Source organism: Stegodyphus dumicola, chromosome 6 (genome assembly GCF_044657685.1).
Source record: "Stegodyphus dumicola isolate Sdum_Otavi_A_Nest chromosome 6, ASM4465768v1".
In the NCBI taxonomy this organism is placed as follows: domain Eukaryota; kingdom Metazoa; phylum Arthropoda; class Arachnida; order Araneae; family Eresidae; genus Stegodyphus; species Stegodyphus dumicola.
Window position 1 is genome coordinate 46,542,945 of NC_140773.1, and position 22,480 is coordinate 46,565,424.

The 22,480-nt window shown below is 32.4% G+C and overlaps 1 protein-coding gene across 2 annotated transcripts in view; it reads right to left on the reverse strand.

Annotated features, from left to right (window-relative positions):
• LOC118183539 (forkhead box protein N3-like) overlaps nucleotides 1-22,280 on the reverse strand; it is a 109,115-nt gene extending 86,835 nt beyond the window's left edge. The window contains exons 1-2 of one of the 2 annotated variants that reach the window (XM_085818277.1): nucleotides 22,196-22,280; nucleotides 4,925-4,999 (exon numbers count right to left, since the gene is read on the reverse strand). The gene's annotated coding sequence lies outside the window, so the exon portion shown is untranslated. Of the gene's footprint in view, nucleotides 1-4,924; nucleotides 5,000-22,021 lie in introns of both variants that reach the window. The other variant, XM_085818276.1, reaches the window with a different exon arrangement.
• Between the last annotated feature and the right edge of the window lie 200 nt (nucleotides 22,281-22,480).

Below are 22,480 nucleotides of genomic sequence, written 5' to 3' on the forward strand. Positions count from 1 at the left end.
ACCGGTGAGGGTCCGAATGTAAAGAAATGTTCGATCTTTCACCGACGTATTTGGTAAATGTTGACATTCTCCGGTGAAAGTCGACAATCTCCAATTTCGGTCTTTCACAGTAACATATATACATATATTTATCCATATATATATTCAAGAATATTGTATATATCCAGAAAACCATGTATACAGACATAATACATTGTTTTTTCATTACTATACAAAAGCTTCTACTCATTTTCATGCTTAATTGCAATGCTCACGTAGTCGCACTTTAAGAGCTCTGGCTGCGCAGTGTTCTACTTCATGGAACACCCACAAAATTACAATGTTAAGTCCAATTTTTACAAAATTTTACATATCTACTCCTTTAGGCCTAAATAGGCTGAATACAACTTTTTTTGTTGAAATTCTGACTTTAAAGTATAGTGTGCCAGAAAAAGTTAATCTCAATATAAACCATGGCCATATGTGTGTCATCCTCCCCTTCATGAATCAGTCTACACTTTTATAGTGCACTCTGATCAAACAAAAGTTATATAATCAATATATTTAAACAAGTATCTAGTTGTTGGAATCCTTAAAATAGTGTATCTATATTCAAGAAATCTGCGCTGAAACATTATAAAAGAAACTTGTGAGTTTTTGTATTGTTCCAATCTGTATTTACAAGGAAATGTCAAGAACAGACAGAAAGGAACTCAAAAAGATTACAACACACACATTTGAATAGTTAAAACTCATAAACCAAATACAAAGATTTTCAACTTCTGATTTTCCTTTCTAAATAACTGTTCCTCTGACTAAAAATTCTTATAAAATTTATATACATGCAGGGTTATTTATTGTTTCTATATTCAAAATGATTGTTTATTTTTTTATTTGTACAAGTTCATTGAGTATTCATTTTACACACAAATACAGCTTCTTGAATCTATTCATATTAGCAAACACAGAGTTTAGCACAGTTAGAAAATACAGAAAATTCATATTTATGCTGGATTATATTTATGCTTATTCATATAGGAATAAAAGTTGTACTTCCTTTGCTGTATTAATTTTGTTGATATTCACATCTCTTTTCCTGTATTAATATTTTACCTGATAGCAAATTTTGTAAAATAAACTTAGTGATGTAGAGAATATACCTACCCCTTTCACTGTGCCATTTATGTTATATAATATGATTTTCTTCACTTATCTTTTCGCTTTTTTGCAAGAAAAGACGATCCACATTTTGGTTCAGATAGTCTGCAGCTTTCATGGCCTGCTCCACCACAACTAAGGGTCTCAAAGCCACCCATGACAATGCCCTCAAAGCATAATATTGCCACCACCAGCCTGTGTATGACCTGCAGTACAGAAGAATGGAGACATCAATGTGATAAATGAAGAATTGTGATGCATCAGACCAGGCAACTGTCTTCCACTTATCCACGGTCGACTCTCAATGTTCCCGAGCCCACTGTAGGCATTGTTGACAAGGATGCTTGATTAACAGAGGCACTGCTGCTCAGTCCCATATCCAACAGCGTTCACTGACCTGTGTGTTTTTAAACACTTGCAGTTGGACCTGCATTATATTGGGCTGTCAGCTGAGCCACCGTCTGGCCCAATTTTGCTGTACCAAGCAGGACAGTTTATGGTGTGTCCATTTCCTCTAATGACATGTGGATGTCCGACACCTTGGCACCTACTGCTGGTTTCACAGTCATTTATCCACTTTGCATAAATACTAACAACAGCAGATCACAAACAACTTACCAGTCTTGCAGTTTTAGTGATACTCGTTCCGAGTCCTTGGGCCATTACAATCCACTCTCTATCAAATTTGTTTAGATCAGAAGCTTTTCCCATCACTCACAAAAGTAAGTGCAAGAATGATTTCTTACCTCTTCCAGCACCAGTTAAATACCATTCCCACTTAAACACGTTTTTGTTAATTATCACTTAAAATGTGATAATTAACAAAATTTTTGCAGGCAAATAACTCAGCAATTCTTTCGAATGTTAAACTACAGTTCTAATTTAAAACTTAAAAATTTAAAGATAATATTAATAAATTTGACATTTGTAAAATTTGTAACAATTATTCAACCTGAAATGACAATATTGTGCATTTCTTTTAAATTGATCACACATGAATCAAAGACTGAACGATTTTGAGATGAAGCATTGTTATTAATAACCAATAAATAAAACAAAAACGCACATAACTAGATGTAACTGACATCAAACTTGGTAAAAAGTATTTTATTCTTATAACAAAAATTTTGAGGATGAACCCCTTTTCATTGTTGTATCTACAATATTACTATCCCATATAACTAATCATGAAGGAACTGGGATATGCTTATATTACTTGATAAATGAATAGTACAATAATAATTAGTACTTCAACTGTAACAGATTTAAGTGTCTTTTTTCTCTATTTCTGACCCAATTTAATAATACTTGACTCACCCACTCAGTTCACAGGAAATATTCATAATCATACATTTTTATTTCCACAAAAATCACTAAAATTAATTTAAAATATTTAATGGAACTATCATCATGTAATACACTTCTGTATTCATAAATGTGATTATAAGAAGCATAAAACAAAAATCAAATATTAATATAGGGTTCCATAGAAATATTTATTGCTTAGTAGGAAAGGCTTTCTTGGTGAACAGTTGTAGAAACTCTAACATTAATTTCTACTTCATACAAACACGTCAGTCGCAGAAGAAGTCATGGTGGGTAACGTTTTTACAAAACATAAGTTGAAGGCTATATTGTTCAAAACTGCCCCAAATAACCCAAGGGGAAAGTTAGGAGGATCTAAACTTTGCAATACACTTCAATTTTACAACTCTCTCACCTTTTGATGCTTAAAAGATGGAAAACGAATGGGTGGAAGAAATTTTTTTGCTGGAGGTAAAAACACTTTGAGACACCCTGAGTCTTGAAGGCAAGCCCATTTTTGAGGACAAAAGAAAAAACTTTTGTGAGACATTTTGGTCTATTTTTGCCATTAAAGTAAAAACCGGCAATGGGTTCCTCCTTTTTTTTATAAATTCTGACTTTCACGATTCTTCCTCAATCTATGGAAGCCAGTTACTATAATTAAACACCTAATATGCAATTTTTGGTTTTCAAATTTGCACTCTTCATCATTAACACTTATGGAGTATATCCAATGCATAGTCGACAAAAAAAACTCAATTAGGAAAATACTGCTCTTTTTTTTTTTTTTTTTTTTTTTTTTTTTTTTTTAGAAAACCACAAGAACACACACATATAGCACAAGGATAGACTCAGTATTGAAAATTTGAATTTAGAAAGAATTAGAATTGAAATTAGAAAATCTGAGTCCCCGTAGCAGTTTCACATAAAGCTTGTACCCTCTGCTAAGATAGATTAAACTGCTTGACTTCAGAACAGTTCTGAAGAAAACTAGTATTTCAGCCGGATCCAGGTGGCTAACAATTTTGTGTAGTTTATTTTTAATTTAAACCTCACAATTCGTAAAGGAGAGTAAGTTATCTTATTCCTGTTTCTATTTGCTTTAGAGTTAAGAAATTCTAGTGGTCAAAATTTATCGGTAAAATTTATGTAACACCTTAAAAATCATCTGTAACTGAACTGTCATCTGCATCCTCATTCCTTTAATCATTTATATCGAGAATATAATACACAATGCAGTTAGATAGTTTGTTACTGATATCATACAATATGAAATGCATAATTCAAATATATCTGTCAAAAATGTTAATAAAAGTACAGAGGACCAAAATCAGCAGATTTTGTAATTGAATGTGTGTGTGTGGAAAAGGAATATCCAGATTATACAGGCTGTAACAGAGCAAAAAGAGAAAGTATTTTGCTGGCCTAAATCCTTATTCTGCATGTGACTACTTCAGCACTAAGCTTGCAACATGCAAACTGTCCTTGGAGCTGTAGCTGCAACAGAGCAGTTACTCAAAGAATGTACAAAGACTAGTTCGCAAGTACCTCCTTTGAGAAGCTGCTCTGTTCGTGTTTGCAACCCCATAGATAAAATGCATGTTGGCGAGCATAGCATCCATATAACAATGCATATTCCTCAAAATCTGCATGGGAAATGACAATTTATGCCAGTAGAATACTTTTGTCTACTGCTCAAATAGCACCCTGTCTCGATGCACTATATTCACATGCTCATTCCAGAACAAAATCTGCTTATTTTGGTCCCCTTTACATTTCTGTCATATATTTTTTAATCATGCTATATTTTAATGTTCAACACACACAGACAACATGCAACAAAACATTAAATGAAACAATTTATGATTAAAAAATTTATTTTCACTATAAAATATCCATAGTAGTTAAATGGATGGGCAATATTTGCATTTCTTTAGTCAATTAAGAAAGTAAGAGAAAACTGTTATTCAGATCATATACTTATTCACTTCTAAGAATCATCAATTAAATTTTTTAAGGAATGAAATTCAACTTCTATTTCTAGTTTTTTTCAAGTTGAGTTTTGAAGCAGTGAAACTGTTGGATTTAATAAGCAAATTTAAATAGTACAAAATTCAATTGAAAATTTCATATGAATACATTAGATAATATCCCTGAATTTATGAGTAAAAGAACTATATTCCATTTTTAATACAGTTTCTAAAAAAATTAACAGAGAATAAAATCAAAAATAAGTAAAACATAGATATTTTTGGCTAAAATCAGTTTTATGAAGCAACGAAAAAATTGGCTTTGGTGACCTTAGTTCGCTAAAAAAATTATTTGTAATTATAACAGAAAAAATATCACACAATATTCTATGCTAATAAAGCATGGAGAAATGGAGAATACCGTATATAAATAGTTCTATACCTTTTTCCCTCCAGTTTTAGTTAACATTCTTAATACTTTAATTTATAAAAGTATATAAAGGTATTCTTACCATTGAAGTTATATACTTTGTTAAGCAAATAATCGAGTCTATACAGCTGAACAGGAAATGAGATGAAACATCATTCTAGAAAAATAAGTAACAAATATTATGTTTTTATTACACTGGTATTATCAGCATTTTTAGAGCTTAAAAAATATGTCAAAACTTTTGAATCTGTAAACAGTAATGTTATTAATGTAACAAAAATAATATAAACTCTGAGAAAAATTCTCTCGTGAAACACAATGAAAGATTCTACAGTGAAAGGGCTATATACATGTGCTCAAAATTTAAAGATGAATGTATTATACAAAGTAGATGAGTCAATTTGATTCAGTTTACATACTTAAAGCATGCAGAGGCCATAAATATGCAAATTTCTGATCCTTACATTTCAGAATAACATGGTAACTCGAAAGTAAGTGAAAAAGAAATTAAAAGTATTAGTGCCTTTGTCAGAAATTCTAAATGTGGAAGAATACATTTATTAGTGTGAAATTTTCATCTTATCTCAAAGGCATCATCTTGATAATTTTTCAGATTAGTTTGATAGGTAGGTTCTTGTAGATAGTTAAGGGAAGTTGGAAAACCTTACAAAGTGTTGTTGCCAGACAAAGTGTTTACATAATTAGAATATGATCCACATCCTCCATATGAAATTATCCTCCTTTTATAATTCTATAAAAGAAAATTGACTGTTTAGCAATAACAGCTTTAAGAAATTGATGGTATATGGCAGCCAACTTATAAGCCGCTTTACCTGAAGCACAGAAACACGGTTACCTCATCAATCTCTGACCTAACATTTGAATTACATGGGGTTACATGAACAAATACTGATCATCTGTGCAACAACATTCAGAAAATACCACAGAAGGTTTGAAGAATAATAGAACAGAAGAAGAATAATGTCAGATCCATTAAAATTAAACAATGTAGCAATGGGCTAATGTGTTGTTCTATCATTAGAGACTATACCTTCAGCATGAAAAGGATAATATGTACCAGCAAGGAAATATAAATGGAAAGTGCCATTAAACCACTGTAAAGAGATTACTGAAATCCTATGATCATGGTGTTAGTGGTAAACTATTTCTTTTTTATAGGTGATTATGCTGATCTTCACTGAAGTGTGAAGCAATTAAGAATCCATTGGACAAGTGAGAATACCTACTGAACAGACTGATCTGCATGCTCTTCAGGCCTCAGTCCTACTGAGTGTGTATGGAATATTGTGGAAAGACAAACTCTCAATGTTTTGTTGGGAAACAAACAATATCTAATCTATACTTTAAATGATGAATGAAAGAATATGTCTCAAGCACTCAAGAAGTCTTATATTAGCAGATAATGAGAATGGCACAATATTCTTATTACTATACCACAGTTCCAGAAAGTAATACAGTACAAAGTCTGAAGGCCAGACATTCATTATCCGGAATGATCTAAAATCCGGACTTTAAAACCACCAACAGCATTTTTCTTGTAGGCTTTACACATGCGCATTTCATTCTCCCTTCAACGCATAACAAAACATCTAGAGAGTCCCGATTCTTAATTTCACTTCGACACTAAATAAAATACCTTGTTATTGAAGAAACAATCATTTTAGCATAAATTTGTACGACCAGCAATTTGGCTCCGTTGCTGCATATCTGCTTGGCACACATTTCAAACTGAAACATTCTAAATGGATACATCGTTGATCTGGCGCCAACCTGGCAAATCATTATTTATTATACTTTCTTTTCATCACCGCATGTTTATCAAAACATGACAACTTGAGTAATGACTCATGTAGCGATGCCTAATTATTTTTTTTATGTTAGTAATTGAAAAATAAAGGAGTATGGTAACCTTTTTTGTTGACATTACACTTGGCGATGATTACAGATATAAGTTAAATGCGTTAAAAAATGTTCACGAGAAAAAATTTACTAAATATTTCTTCCCGTATGATAAAAATAGATTTTGTTGTTGATACTCATAGACCCAAAGATTACAATTAGGACCTTCTGAATTAAAAGTAACTGAGTTGTTAATTCACATAAGGCCAGAACCATCGCCAGGGCTCATATGGCCGTACTGAGTCGCAGAATTTAGTACCCACAGAGACTATATGAGGCGATAAGATATCTAGTGCCGGCACTCAATAAGGCTTAAGTATATGGAAGAAATTTATTTATTCAGAACTCTGATAAGCCTTAAGCATGTGCAAGAAATAGAGACAGTTACTTAGGGTTTTACCTAAGTAAGTTTAGGGTTTTACCTAAGTAACTAAATTAATACAATTCAGGTTTAATTGTCTCAGTGCGCGATAGAAAATTTACTGGAACAACTTGTCGTTAGTCGCTAAGCTCATGATGCATAGCCAAATATGTATAGTGAAGGATAGCTAAATTTGATTATGATAGTAGCTAATTTTAAAGTTTTTCGGATATCGCAAAACAAAGTTTACATTTTCCAATTAAGAGATTTTGTAAAGAAATGTGGTAGAAGCGGTAATAAATGAAGATGATATAAAAAAGGTTTTTCATTGTGATGACAATGTGTCTCAATCATCAATCAATTAATGAATGGTGAAATCTGTAGTACGGTTCTAAATCCAGAAAATAACACTACCAATAGTGAAGACAGTGACAGAGAAGTTACAGAAAACGAGAAAATTTTGATCGACAAGTTAGTCGGAATTCTCGAAACAGCAGTTAGAGGACTTCAACAATGTAACTAAACAAGAGATTATATCTGTCTACAGAATTAAAGAGAAAGTATTAGCACAAAAAAACGAAGCAACTTAAAACAGATTACATTGAAAGAAATGTTTAATAAGGTAAACAAATAAATATAATTTTTTTTATAAATTTTGATACGTTTAGATCATAAATACTTATAGATCTCAAATACTTTAGATCATAAAATACTTAGAGATCTTAAATACTTTAGATCATAAATACTTCATGATTTATTTCATAAATCATGATTTCATATTTTTAATTTTATAATTTCTACATGCCATCTTACTAGATTTAAACTGATGATCTAATGTCCGGAAAATTCCCAAATCTGGAATCGCCAAAGTCCCGACAAGTCTGGATTTCGGACTTTGTACTGTAGCAGATTTTCAACTATTGGTTTGTTTTGTTATTTTGAACCAGTTATTGGCTACTCCCTTGAGTTAGGTGTTGGGAAATAAGAAGTTGCTATCTTTTTTGGCTTCCATTCAGACATAATTTCATTTCTTAAGTCATGAGCATGTGTGTATTTACAGTGTTCTTAATACTCAGTGGTAAGCTTCCACATTTTAGTTTAGTTCTTTAGTAATGTTTGTATCCTTAAAGTTGAAATAATCTGAAAAACTATTAAACTATCTAGTTAGACTGATTTGTGTTTAATCTGTGTAATTTAAATAACATTCTAATTTACACATATGCAGAAAAAAGATTTCACCCTATGCACTAGGAAAATCATAATTATCAGAAAAAAATTGAATATGTGATGTTATTAACTTGCAATTTAATAACATAATAACAACAAATGAAGTGGTTCAAAGTACAAATTAGCACAAATGAACAAAAATATTCTCATTCATTGCGATTTCACTGGAGATCAGTCTAACTTGAATCAAAGTACTATGATGAATGCAGTGAAATTTGTAGTACACAATCAAAAGAAAAGAGGTGGGGTTAACAAAAAAATTCAATTCATATCTGACAAAAACGAATAGAAGTTGAATCATGTCTTAGGCTGCTATAACACATCCATTTATTTTGGAAGAACAATTGTTTGGAACAATTTCTCTGCTTTGTCAGAACAGCCAGTCACCACAGATCACCTTGGGATTAACACAGGCAAAAAATTGCATGTCTTTCTTTCAACAGTAAACCAGGCAGAAAACTTGTCTGAAACAATTGTGCATGAGAAATAAATGCGTGTGTGATATGGGCCTTATATTAGTAAAATGACATTCACAAGAAATATCACAAATTTCTCTTAAAAGAAGATCTAAAGATTACATATTTTACAACTGAGAATTTCATTTTATTGACAGATTTAAAGGAAACTAGAAAGCCATACTGTTTGAAGCATTTAAAAAAAATATTGGATCAAATCAGATTATTTGGATGTAAAGCATGCAAGCAATATCTGCCTTAGAGAAGGGATGCCAACCTGAAGGACTTTCTTGAAGAAAATGGCTTGTATTCAGATTAAATCTCAGGAAAATTATGAAAATTCCAGCGCCAACCCTTCACGAATTTTGAACTCAAGTTGAAATATCAAAGTTCAAGAGTCTTTCGGCCATTAATGAACTTAAAAAAAAAAAAAAAAAAGGATTGATGAATGATCACACATAAATGGAAATGTCAAACAAAAGAAAAGGTCTTCTACAGCATCTTGTTGAGCTAGCCCTTCAATTTGGATTTTTAGGAGTTTCTAAATTTTCATGCATGGCAATCGCAGTAATCACTTCACTTTGATTCAATTCCAGTTGTAAATGTGGAAAAACCATGGAGGTCAGAAGTATGAGGAGAAGCCCTAACTGGCTTTCCCAGTGCATTGCCTTGAAGCAGTGGTGCACCCCACATGGAGACATTTGGTTATTTGTCATTAAGAACAATAGGTTTTGACATGATTGGAGGCAAACATTTTGTAATTATATTGTAAATAGACACACAAATGTATACATTTTCTTTTTTTAGTATTTTTTAGTATGTGAAAAGAATACATTTTTAAAAAACATTTCATTCTGAACAGAATTAGTGCTATACTTTTCCCAAAACAGTTTAATCTGACTGAAATATTTTCATATATTTCTGTTAATTACATTAGAAAGAAATTTTATGGTAATTCAACTTTATTCATTTAACAATGACAAAAATTAAGATCAAAGTTTATTGTATTATTAATATTAATTATGCATTCTTCTCTATTTGCAGAGCTTCTTCCTGAAATACTTTCTTAAATATAAGATGATTTTTTTAGCTTCTGAGGCATCTTTTAAACTAATCAGAGTCACTTTATAATTAATATAATCAAAAATCAGAGTCACTTTATAATTAATGCTCTGTTTGCCGCATTTCAAATTAATGCACTTTTTATTTTAATAGTGAAATACGTTTAATATTGTTCCTGATTTCCATTCCAGATTATCGATTTTTCCGGATTATAGATCATCAGTTTAAATATCGTAAGATGGCATGCAGAAATTCTAAAATTAAAAATATGAAACCGTAATTTATGAAATAAAGAACAATTATGATCTAAAGGATATCAAAATTTACAAAAAAAAAAAAAAAAGCTTAATACTTATTTGTTTACTTTATTAAACATTTCTTTCAATGTAAGTTGTTGTTTAAGTTGCTTTGTTTTATGTGATAATACTTTCTCTTTAATTCTATAAACAGACATAATTTCTTGTTCAGTTACAAAGTTCCGCTGTTCAAGTCCCGTAATTGCTGTGCCGAGAATACCGACTAACTTGTCAATCGAAATTTTTTCGTTTTCACTAAACTCTCTGTCACTTTCTTCATATCTTTATCCATTTTTTGCAGCAATTCCACTTTTTGTTTGATGGACATCGAAACATACTTTCGTTTTAGATCCTTTGGGAGCTCCAGCATCGGAAATTCTAGTTGACATAATCGAAAGTTCAAGTTTACTTTTATAAAATTGCTCTTACAGTCTGCAAAAAATAATAAGCTGGATCTAATTCGAAGATTAAGGAACTACGCAATCATCAACATTAACTGAAATAGATAATTAGATAATTTTAGCTTATACCGTCCGTTATACATAAAACGCGCACACGAAAATGTATTCTGCGCTTGCGCACACGCTTATGCGCAGTCATGAAGGTCTTATACGCACGTGTAAACGCCTATGTGCATGTGTCAAAGCGGCGCATGCGCAGAAAGTTTTTAGCTTTGAGGTCCAGATTATAGATCATTCCGGATTATGGGTGTCCGAATTAACGACTTTTGACTGTACTTAATAAATTGTTGGACACAGCTTCAACAAAACTGCAAACAAAGAGAATTTTTACCTTTTCTAAAAACATATTTGGGCTAATTTTAACACTGCACCTCTTCATTTGTTTACTAATAAACTGCAAAAAGTTTACAATTCAGCTTTCAACTATTAATTCAAAAATAAGAAACAAACTTCCCTCATGTAACTGCTCAAATTAATTATTGTATTTTCATCCTTATTTAACTATTTACAATAAGATCTGATGGAAGTTATAGTACCATCTGTTGGTCTAAAATATCATACCACTTATTAGAGAGACTAATTAGACTCAACAGAAAGTAAAACATAGTCAATAACTTAGAGAGAAAAAATAATCAATAAATGAATATCACACAGTCTAAACTGACTTTAGTAATACTGAGAGCCACTCAACGCTCACAAATTTGAAAGCATCAAATTTTTTAATTTAGTGCACAGGAGCTCTTTTATGCTAGTAGAGAATTCGACCTGCATGAAATAGATCCAGGATAAAATCCCAAGGCCATTATCATCTCCAAGGACATGCGAAACTTGCATGCTGCTGCACTTCTCATTTGAGCTAATAGATGGCAACACAAGCAAGTCGCTAAATACCCGTAGCCATAAAGGTCTCTGTCACCACGTGATCACTACAATGGCAGGCCAGAGAACTACACACACTTTACCAATGAGGACAAATGATGAACTATGTCACACATGGTCAGAGTGCTGGTTCACACACTTAAATGGTGACACACATGCCAACAAATGAAACTCTCTCAACCATGCTCCACATGCATCAATGGATCCAACTGAGTACGTCCCACTCTGAAGCTGCAGCCCTAACCCATCACCGCACTGAGCTCACAACCACGCCCAAAAACAAGGCTTCTTCCTCATACTGCATCAGAAATGAATGGAAGGGAAGTGTATAGAGATCTCAAGAGCCACTCAATGCTCACAAATTTGCAAGTCAAAATTCTTTAATCTAGAACACATGAGCTCTTTTGCGCTAGTGATAGAGAATTTACCTCGTATGAAACAGACCCAGGATCGAATCCCAATGGCATGTGAAACTCATGTGCTGCTGCACCTCTCATTGGTGCTAATAGATGGCAACATGAGCAAGTATCTAAATACTTAAAGCCACCGAGGTCTCTCGCACCTTGATTGCTACATGAGTGTGAAAATCAAATATGTTGCATGATGTACCGTATTCTCGTGTGTATAAGCAGTACCTTAATTTTTTCCTCTCTAATTTAAAAAAAAATATATATATTTGAGGATAAGCCATGGATAGCCTGTCTACCATCTAGAATATTTTTTTATTGTTGTGGAGGTATGAAAGCAGCTAAAATTAAAACAGTACTTAGCCACACTCTGAGACTAAAGTAACGAGTGTCTCTGCTTAGTGCCTCTAATTTATTATCACTGTTGGTACCTGAAGTAGCTGCCTGCACTGCCAGTATCACCATCACTGGTGCCGGTACCTCACAGCAGTGGCAGCTTATGGGTTATTTAAATGGAGATTCACAAAACAATTTCAAAAATTAAATATGCAGAAGTGACATAACTTTCAAATTAAAATGCATCTGCATTTTCACAAATTAAAGGAAAACAAGTTCTCACAGATTTTAAAAAAAAAAAAAAAAAAAAAATTATAACATTTTATTTCTTACAATGGAACGAAATAAAACCATAATATTGCTTGCACTACACCTACAGTTTCTGTAAATTAAACCCACTTGTCTTTTTCTTCCCCCCCCCCCACAGTTTGCTCAGAAGGGCTATTAATTTTGTTTTGCCATTTTGTGTTGATTCACTATAAACGATGAATCACTTTTTAAATTATTGGGACCAAATATTAGAGACCTGTATTATATTTAAAGAAATTAAATAATGAAGAATCTACATGAATGTATGTATGTTTCTAGCACTGTGATAAAACGGCACCCACAGCAATCAAATTTTGAATAACATACGTCTCCACCCAAATATGGACATCTGGAAGCCCAAATCTGGAATTTGTTGTATTATCTATTTCATATTTTGTAAAGCATTTATGAGTTTTTGATTAAGAAACTCAATGATTTCAAAGCGAGCAATGGCAACACTTTAAGGATAAAAATAAAGATTTTTATCTCCAGCATGTATTGGAAATTCTAAAGATATGCTCTTTTAAATATTTTGTGATATTGCTGTTGAATTGAATTTTATGGTTTAAGTGCAAAGAACATGATATTTAATAAATAAAGATAATCCACAAAACATTAAAAAAAAGCCCCTTTGAGCAAAATATAAAACCTGGAAGCTTTCAGAATTTTTTTTTATGGCAAACAAATTAATAATGCTTTCAGTGAATATAGCAATGTCATTTATCATGCTTTTTCTGATTGAGAGCATGGCTAAAGCACTTAGTCTGCCCTTAGTCACAGTGCTTCTTAAAACTGTCTTAACTCATTTTAGAGTTGAAAAGAATCTCTTGAGCTTTAGCAGCAGTGATTGGATTAGTAAAAATAATTAGGAGCAGTTTGTAAGTCTCTGAAAACCTCGTCTTAAGTTGCTCTCTATAATAAATTGTAGAAGACTAATGTCACCAGGAATATTTCTAAAATCTGATCTTCTGTAAATTACTTCTATTTCAATTTTTGAACAATCCCACTGTAACACAGAATAAACATCCATTGTTTGGGCAAGAATCTCAGTTAGAAACTTTTTCTTGTACTCCTGGAATTTTGTAGTTTTGAGGAGAGAAAGAGCATTATGAGAAATAAAACAAAAATCTCTCTTTTACTTGATACATGATTTACATATATTTTTAGCTGCTACAGTTCTAGACTAGAAGAGAAACACGCTAATGTGACAATCAAAATCATAAAAACAACCTTGTATTTAGCGTAGGTATAATGAAACACTCAGTCGATTTCGAGGGCAGCTAAAGGCTCATCAGGAGAAAGAAATACCTAGAAAGAAGAAAATAAAGGAGTCACAGAAACACGTGGTCCTTATCAGCACTGCACCTGGTTATAACTAGATTTTTAATCAGAGTTGCACTGGCCGCCTACTTTTACTGAGCCAGGCTATCTGATCGAGCATGAAAAATTAGCGAAGTTAAAATAGGGAGCAAGGCGCAAATGCACCTTACGCTCAAAATCTGAACTTTAAAGGCCATTAAAACCATTTAAAGTAAAAGTAAGTAACCATTTAAAGTACTGGCTCAGTAAAAGTAGGCGGCCAGCGCAACTCTGATTAAAATTCTAGTTATAACCACGTGCAGTGCTGATAAGGACCACGTGTTTCTGTGACTCCTTTATTTTCTTCTTTCTAGGTATTTCTTTCTCCTGATGAGCCTTTAGCTGCCCTCGAAATCGATTGAGGTTTCATTATACCTACGCTAAATACAAGGTTGTTTTTACGATTTTGATTGCTACAGTTCTATTTATATGAATATTTTTTTGAAGTTACATGATTTTGATGTGTTTTCTGCTACTGTGTCCATTCTCTCCCCTTCTTTCTCTAATGACCGCTGGAAAACATTTACTTGCTTTCTAGTCAGTGTTGGATCAGTTAAATGTTTTTAGAAACAGGACGTATAACACATCATGAGGCATAATAATGTGAAAGCCAAAATACAAGTTCTGATTCTTCTAACATATGGTGAATAGTCTCTGTTTGATTTATTGTTACAGCTTGTTGAGTCTATTTTTTCCAGGTATTCAATCAACTGTTCCATTCACACACTGTGCTGATGGTTCAACTCAATAATATCATTCAGGTTGGGGAAAAATACTCAAACTTGTTGATTCTGACTGGTTGTTTGCCCAACGATCAAACTGAGCTGATGTGTGCAGCAATGTACAAACTGTGCATTCTTGTGCGTATATTGAATAAAAGCTTGAACACCAACGAACAATCATCGTGACTGTACAGTCATAGGTCTGAGACATTAATTTCTTATGTTTGTCTACTACTTTTTAGAAACTTGCTTGGATACACTCAACTACAGATTTGTACATCATGCCCAAGTAGATTTGTGAAACTCCAAGATGTTGTGCTTTACTTAAAATGTAGCGAAAAACAACAACCAATTTAGAAGTGGATAACAAGTCGGTATTTTCATCCGCCATTACTGAAACAAAACTTGCTTTTGAAATCTCATTTTTTATGTGGTTCTGACAAGCAGTGAACATTCAGTCTAATAAATTATTTTGAATACCTTTGATGTTTCTTTAAAAATAGTGGCATTAATGAGATGATCTTTAAGAGACGAATCAAGTTCTGCAGAAAAGTTGATAAGATTTGAAAATTTTCATTATTTAATGAATACTCACAATCATCATGTTCTCAAAGTGCAAGCTCAAATGCATCGCAAAACAGAATGCAATCAATAATTTTTGTTGGAATATAGGAATTTTTGGCAACCTTCTCATTGTGTCTTTCAACACTTGAACAAAATGCACTGTTGAACTGTTGCCGAATATCCATCTTTCATATCAAATTAAATTCTAAGATGGAGTTTAAATGTGATCGTGAGAATTCGTGACTTTTCATTTTCTGAGTTAGATGTGATAAATCAGCAATACTGTAACTCACCCAACTTGAATCACCATTCTGTTTTTCAAACAAACAACATGGAAAACAAAACAGCCTGTTAATTGATTCGCATTTACAAATAATAAACATTTCTCATATAATTCAGGTTAGAATTCACTTTTGAAATATCTGGTAATACATTTCGTCCCCTGGATAGGGTTTAGCAAAGCATTCATCTCAAGCCTGAGTAATTTAATTTCAATTTTTCTTCCCAATGACAATGTTAGAAAATGTAACTGCTTTAGTTCCGAAACACTGATTTTACCAAGTGTCAATTTAACTATTGATACCTGTTCGTAAAAATATACACTGAAAACTGATGACATTAAAAAAATAAGAAGAAAATGGAAAAACATATTAACTAACCAAATATAGCTAACTAGGCAGAATTCCGATGAGGTAACTGTAAATAATGTGAGCTCCCACACTGAAGATGTGTGAATGGAATGGTATCAGTGGTGCCTTTCCCCTCGTGCTCCTCTGTCCCCATAAAATGGTTTTCAAGGACATTTCTTCAATCACACAGGCGATCAAAGAAAACCAAGTACTCTATGCTATAGCAATCTACAATACAGTACGTTAACTATGTATTAGCATATTTAAAAAAGTGAGGGACAAAATCATCCTTGAAATTGACCAAAATCTAGAAACATATTTAATATAATTTTATTTTATTTGTTAATAAATTCATTTCTTCATTTTTCTTTGGGAGCTCCATGTGCACAAATAGAGGAGCTACCACTGCCTTACAGTATGTTATCTTCATAGCCTTCTACAGCACTGTATATTCCCTATTCAAAACTGCTTTAAAGACTGTTTCTGGCTTTACACTTTCTCAGGCTACAAAAATCTATTCACAAACATGCTGCATACTTGGATGTTTGATTTTTCCTTTTATTAATGACATTATTTTTTAGTTCTAAGAAGTAAACTCCTCTACACCATTGCAGATAATTTTTCCTTCAGGTGTAAGGTCATGCTTTACTCCTCCAATGATTATGAAGTGAATTCTAAAGAAGTTATTTTATACCATCTTATGTAGTATTTATGTAACTACATGGATTTTATGTTCAATAGTTAAATACATGCTGCTGTTCTGCCACATGTTTGTAGATACCTATTTCAAAGCATTTGCATGTATACGCTGAACCTCCGATTTTCATCAATTTTTTATGGAAAAAGTACAGCTTGTAAAGCTGATCACTTTAATGAAGAAGTATCCAAAAAAGACTTATATCTTTTATAAATTACTTTAGGTATTGATTGTAAAGCATTATTTTAAACTGAGAGAATTAAGATTCTCACTTTTAACCTTGTAACATACTTTCAGAGATCATTACATAAGAGCAGAGTTTCCCAACCCTATACCCACGGGCACCCTGGTGCCTGCCAATTGTTTAACGTTTGCCCGCCGCTGTGTGATTACATTAAAAATGTTTTAGTTCTCAATAAAGTTCTATGTGAAAGTTTTCTCATTTATAATGAAACAGAAATTGCATCCAACAGATACCACAAAGCAAAATGCGACCGATCTCTTTTTTTATGTTCATGTATTATTAACTCTATCCAACTGTAAATTCACTTTAAAAAAGCAAATGGTGCCCGCCGTCTAAGAGATATTCTAGAATGTGTCCTAAGAGCAAGAGTCCCCAACCTTTTTGTCCCTAAGGCCCCGTTCAGACGAGGGCGTAAAGGGCATAAGTGGTTAAAGCAGAGCTCCGTTGCCAAGGCAACCAGTCACTGCTACATCACAGAATCTGGTTTAGGGCTTGTGGCACAAGGTTCCAAGGTTTCAACTTTACGCCGAGTTTGGGATAAGCGTCGACCAATCAGAGCGAAGTGGCTTTCTTAAGATGATTTCGCTGTCACATCGAAGGCGACGTTTTTTTTTTTTTTTTTTTTTTTTTAATATGGAACACATCGTATTCGAATGAGTTGTAATTGTATCCGAACAAAATAATGAGTTGTAATCATATCCGAACGAAATAAAGAGTTGATCTCGCAAGAAATCTACGATGATGACATGCATTTTTTAATGAGTTTTTAATGTATTTTTTAATGAGTTTTTCAATTTATTTTGAAAAATATGGATGAAACTCGTAAAGCGAAAGTTAAGCTCAGGATTATGCACGCTGGGTATGATCTTGTAGATGATTGATCCCCTCGAATATTTTTCATTTTATTATGAAAATTCTTTAAAAAATGCATGCTTGCAAAAATTTTATTTTTTCTGTGTAAATTATTATTATTACTTTCTTTCTGTCTATAATTTTTTTTTAAATTATTACTGTAATTTTTTTCCTGTTTAATTATTTTTGTATTTAAGAATAAATTTATTAAAAAAGCTGGAAATATTGTATTGGTATTTGCTTCAAATGCTGATTTTCTTTCCAAACAAACTTCATGAATTAATTTTACTAAAACATCAAATCAATATCAAGAATCTGCTGTATTTTTAAATGTAAAAATATTACTTAAAAAAAAAAAAAAATTATCTTCACTTATTTAAGAATAGTCACAATAGTCAATTCAATGGTGTAAGCCTTGTATAAGTAATAAAAGATTAATCTTTTGAGAAAAATGCTCTTATGAATTCGAAGAAAGAAAAAATGTAGTGAAATATCCTTAAAACAGCAGTCAACAGTCTAGACAGTTTTGTCTCCTGTTGAAGTCCAGTTTTGTCTGTTCTGTTTTTTAATTACGTTCTCCATGAAAGGAATTTACTTTTAATGAAACTAAATAGCACACATAATTCATAACATGGACTATAATTTAATGAATAGTATTTGTTATTATTATCCACTCTTTATTACTATCATTTGAATGGAGTTTTAATCATTAAATTCATGCTATTTCTCTGGTAGAAATTCCTGGATAAGGTATGAATGTTTATAATTTTGATGTATTTGAAGACTTGGGTACCTAAAATTTGTCAATGTGAAATTACTTTTGAAATTTGGTCGTAAATAGAAATGACAGCATATCTTGAAATTAAATTCAGGGGTACAGCTTATACATGCAAATTATTAAAAATAGATGTATACAAACAGCTGGCAAGACCGCAAAATGTATTTAATGATTGAGCATAAAATACATTGTTGGGTGAACGTTTCCTAGTATTGTACTAGTTGTGTTTGCTGGTCATTGTGACCAGTTGTGGGATACTAGTACTAGTGATAATTGATACTGGTAGTGCAGCAAACTACTATAGTGATCGACAGGGACAGTGATAGGGAGTGCTAAGCACACGTTTCACTGTCACAGAAACATGTTCCTTTTGATTGAACATTTAAAAAAAATAATAATAATAATTTATGGTAAGTACTGTTTTTAGCTTAACTGCTTTCACACCTGCAAAATAGAAAAATACTATATATAGGCTATCTGTTAGTTATCCTCAAGATTTTTTTTTTTTTTTTAAATTAGGGATATTTAGAATATTGTATTTCTCCTAAGAGAAATTATATATAAAAATTGAAGAAGGTTTGATATAGTATATAAATATGCATATGCATGTTTATAGTATAGAGAGTAAGTACTACAGTACAATGCAGAAATATTCCATACTGCTTTGTACAGAAAGATATGTGCCAACCAAGTATTGGTCTTTCAAAAAAATATCTCCAGACTATTTCGTTATTTTTCTTTTTTTACCTTCTTCCGTTGCCTCTTGGCTAATGAGAAGGGCAGATAAAAGATCATTCTGTTGATCCAGTAAAACTTTGAGGCTAGCTGAAAAAGGCCATGACACAACGAAAAAACAAGCAGAGCGAACGCGGGAAATCAATCGAGCGGGAGAACAGCGTGGGAAAGTTGTAGACATTCCACGCATGCGCAAATTTAGCTTCTCTCATTGGCCATGGCTTACACCTCGTTCTCGCAGGTGTGAACGGGTCTCCCGTATTTTATGTCCTTATGACTATGCCTCTATGCGCTATTACGCCCATGTCTGAACGCACCTTAAGAGCACATTCTAGAATATCAGTTGGACGGCAGGCACCATTTACTTTTTCAAGGTAAATTAATAATTGAATAGAGTTAATAATACACGCACACGAAAGAAAGGCCATCAAACTGGTGTAGTGGTTAGCATGGCTGACTGACGTGCCAAATGGCCTGGGTTCGAATCCCGGAGAAGGCATGGATATTTGTATATGTATAGTGTCCATGCAGCATGGGGGCACTCTAAATATGCAGCAAATCGAAAGTCCCCTCGAAAGGTTGATGAGGGGTAGCAGCCCCTTGGACCCATACCCCACCCCTGGGTGCTCTTCATCATAATTGGCTGCGGAACTGGGCTAAATCGCACTGTCACCTGTAAGGTGCTCAAGGCTGTTGCCAATGGCAGGTGTAAAATTGCGCTCCTTGCCACAAGAAATTTCGTGGGCTTGGGCTGACAATTGGTCACACAAGTGAGCATTAGCAACAACATAAAAAATGAGATTGATCGCTTTTCGCTTTGTACTGGTATCTGTATTGGACGAAATTTCTAGTTCATTAAAAATGAGAAAACTTTCACATAGAAATTTATTGAAAACTAAAACATTTTTATTGTGATCACACAGCAACAGGCACAAGATAAAAGATTGGCGGGCGACATAGTGACCATGGGCACAGAGTTGGGAACCCTTGCATTATTTGTATATTCAAGTTGGTATTCCTTTAAGAGGATGTGCAAACATCTGCACTGTGAAAAATAAAAAGTTCTTAAAAGCATTGCAGGGTTGATTGTGACACTATTTCCAATTTCATTAGTGAAGTGAAAAGTATAATACTTTTCACTTTATTAAATGTTAATTTAGTTAAAAGACTGTAGAGTTTGTCAAAATAGCACAATAAAAGACATCAAGAAACAGTATCACACCACTTGGATTTACACATTTCAAGTGAATTTAAACAATGTCAACTTCATAGGAAGGTGACAGGTTTTGTTATTTTCAATTCCATTAGAGACATTTTACCACTGAAATGATTGGCATTAGTTTTTTTATGAATAATTTTTGTCTGATATTCTCAAAATTTGTATCTGAAGATGTAATTAATAAAGAACATTTTGTTTCCTCAGCTTCTACCAGGATCAATGATGCAGTTCTGGCAGAATCTCTGCTAAATGTTACAATCAACGAAAAAATATAAGTATCATGCAAATTTTTAAAACAAATATCTAGAATAATTCCTTCGGAAACTACTGCACAAAGATTTAAAAAAAGTGAAGCAAAGGGCAAAATAAAATATGTAACTCAACTGGGGAAATTATTATACAAATATTCCTCTATCAATTTATCATTTGTACATAACAGCAGAACAGAATTATTAAGCTACATACTAAGAAACATCCATTTTACACTGATTACAACAGCAACAAAGAAAGCAGCAATGGTACAGAGCAACGAAGTTTGTGCAAATGTGTTTAACAAAACACTATTTCAATCAAACACAAAATAAAAAATTTAGCATTAGACAGAAAAAATGTGGAGAAATGCTGGGAAGATTTTATACTAATTATTTAAAGCATATTCAACAAACAGAAAAATCTGAAAAGGGTATTTCACAAATTTTTACACTTCTGTTCTAAAAAGGTTTACAGTAAAAAACATTAAAACATGATTATCAAATAGAATGTTGTTACAAAATGATTTAAATGATTCAATAATTTAGACATCTCCATATGATTCATTAAAACCTTTAAGAAGATATGGCTTATATCACAAATAAAAAATTTATACAAATTTATAAATCTATTAGTAATTTAATGAAAAATTAATCTATAAGTAATGTAATATATTTACACTAACTTGTAAAATTCTTAAAAATTCAATCTGATTAACATATGTTAAGTTTTTATTCTCAAAAGAACAGAAGGTACTTTAAATCTCATCAACAAAGTAACTCAGTTTTATTTTATAATATAACACAACAGTGGAAGAGTTTTTAAGAACTCATAAACATTGTCTTGTAATAAGTATATTAAAACTGTACATTATCCGCACTGAAACCTGTAAAAAAGAAAGGTATATTAATTTTAAAAAAAAATAGTAAATATTAGTTTTGATACTTAACACACTAATAGCTTAAAATGAACATCTTCCCTTGCAAGCAATCTAAATTGAGATCGGCGTATGAAATACAAATAATACTTATATATATATATATATATATAGAACATGATTAACCTAACTCCCTATTTTTTATTTCGGCAGGGTACAAGAGTACGTCGTTCTACATTATTAATTTCCATCGCATTGCAGGCCACATCGCTACATTTTCCAAATCGTATATGTAAACACTTAAAAGATATGATTTTCTGATTAATTCGTTAATTTTATTATAGTATAAAAAAGAATGAACCTTGCTCTACATTATTAATTCCTGAAGCGGTGAACTTCGTCAGACGCCTCATCGCTACCACGTTTTCTTAACCCTAAAGTTTTAGCTGGAATATTTAACATAATGAATACCATCTGCAATAAAATTTTCAGGTAATTGAAATACAATCTTTTGAAATGTTATGTTGGATTACATACTTACACGATCTCACATTACGACATTTGTTTGATATTTCTAAGGCCTTCAAATTATGAACTGAACATACAAGCTTAGCAGTAAATTTTAAAAAAATCCTGCACTTAATTATGTGTAAAATTAATTATAGAACATATATTCGTTATAATTTTATTGCATACCACGGTAAAATAACCTTACCGATAATCTTAAATTAAACTGCTAAGTTGTAAATAAAAACACAGCCATCTCACAGCACGAAACACGCACCACCCGGAAATTGTTGCCAAACAAAAACGTCATGTCCTGGAAGTTGATGCCAACTATACATTCTCTGAAAACTAAAATTCTAATTACGAACAACGCCAAACTGGTAACACAAAGGTTAATAAATCTTGACTTTGACTTCAAACACCACTTAGGCATTGAAGCATACATATAGTAATATAATGCATTGAAAGCCACATCTACTATAAGGACAACGGA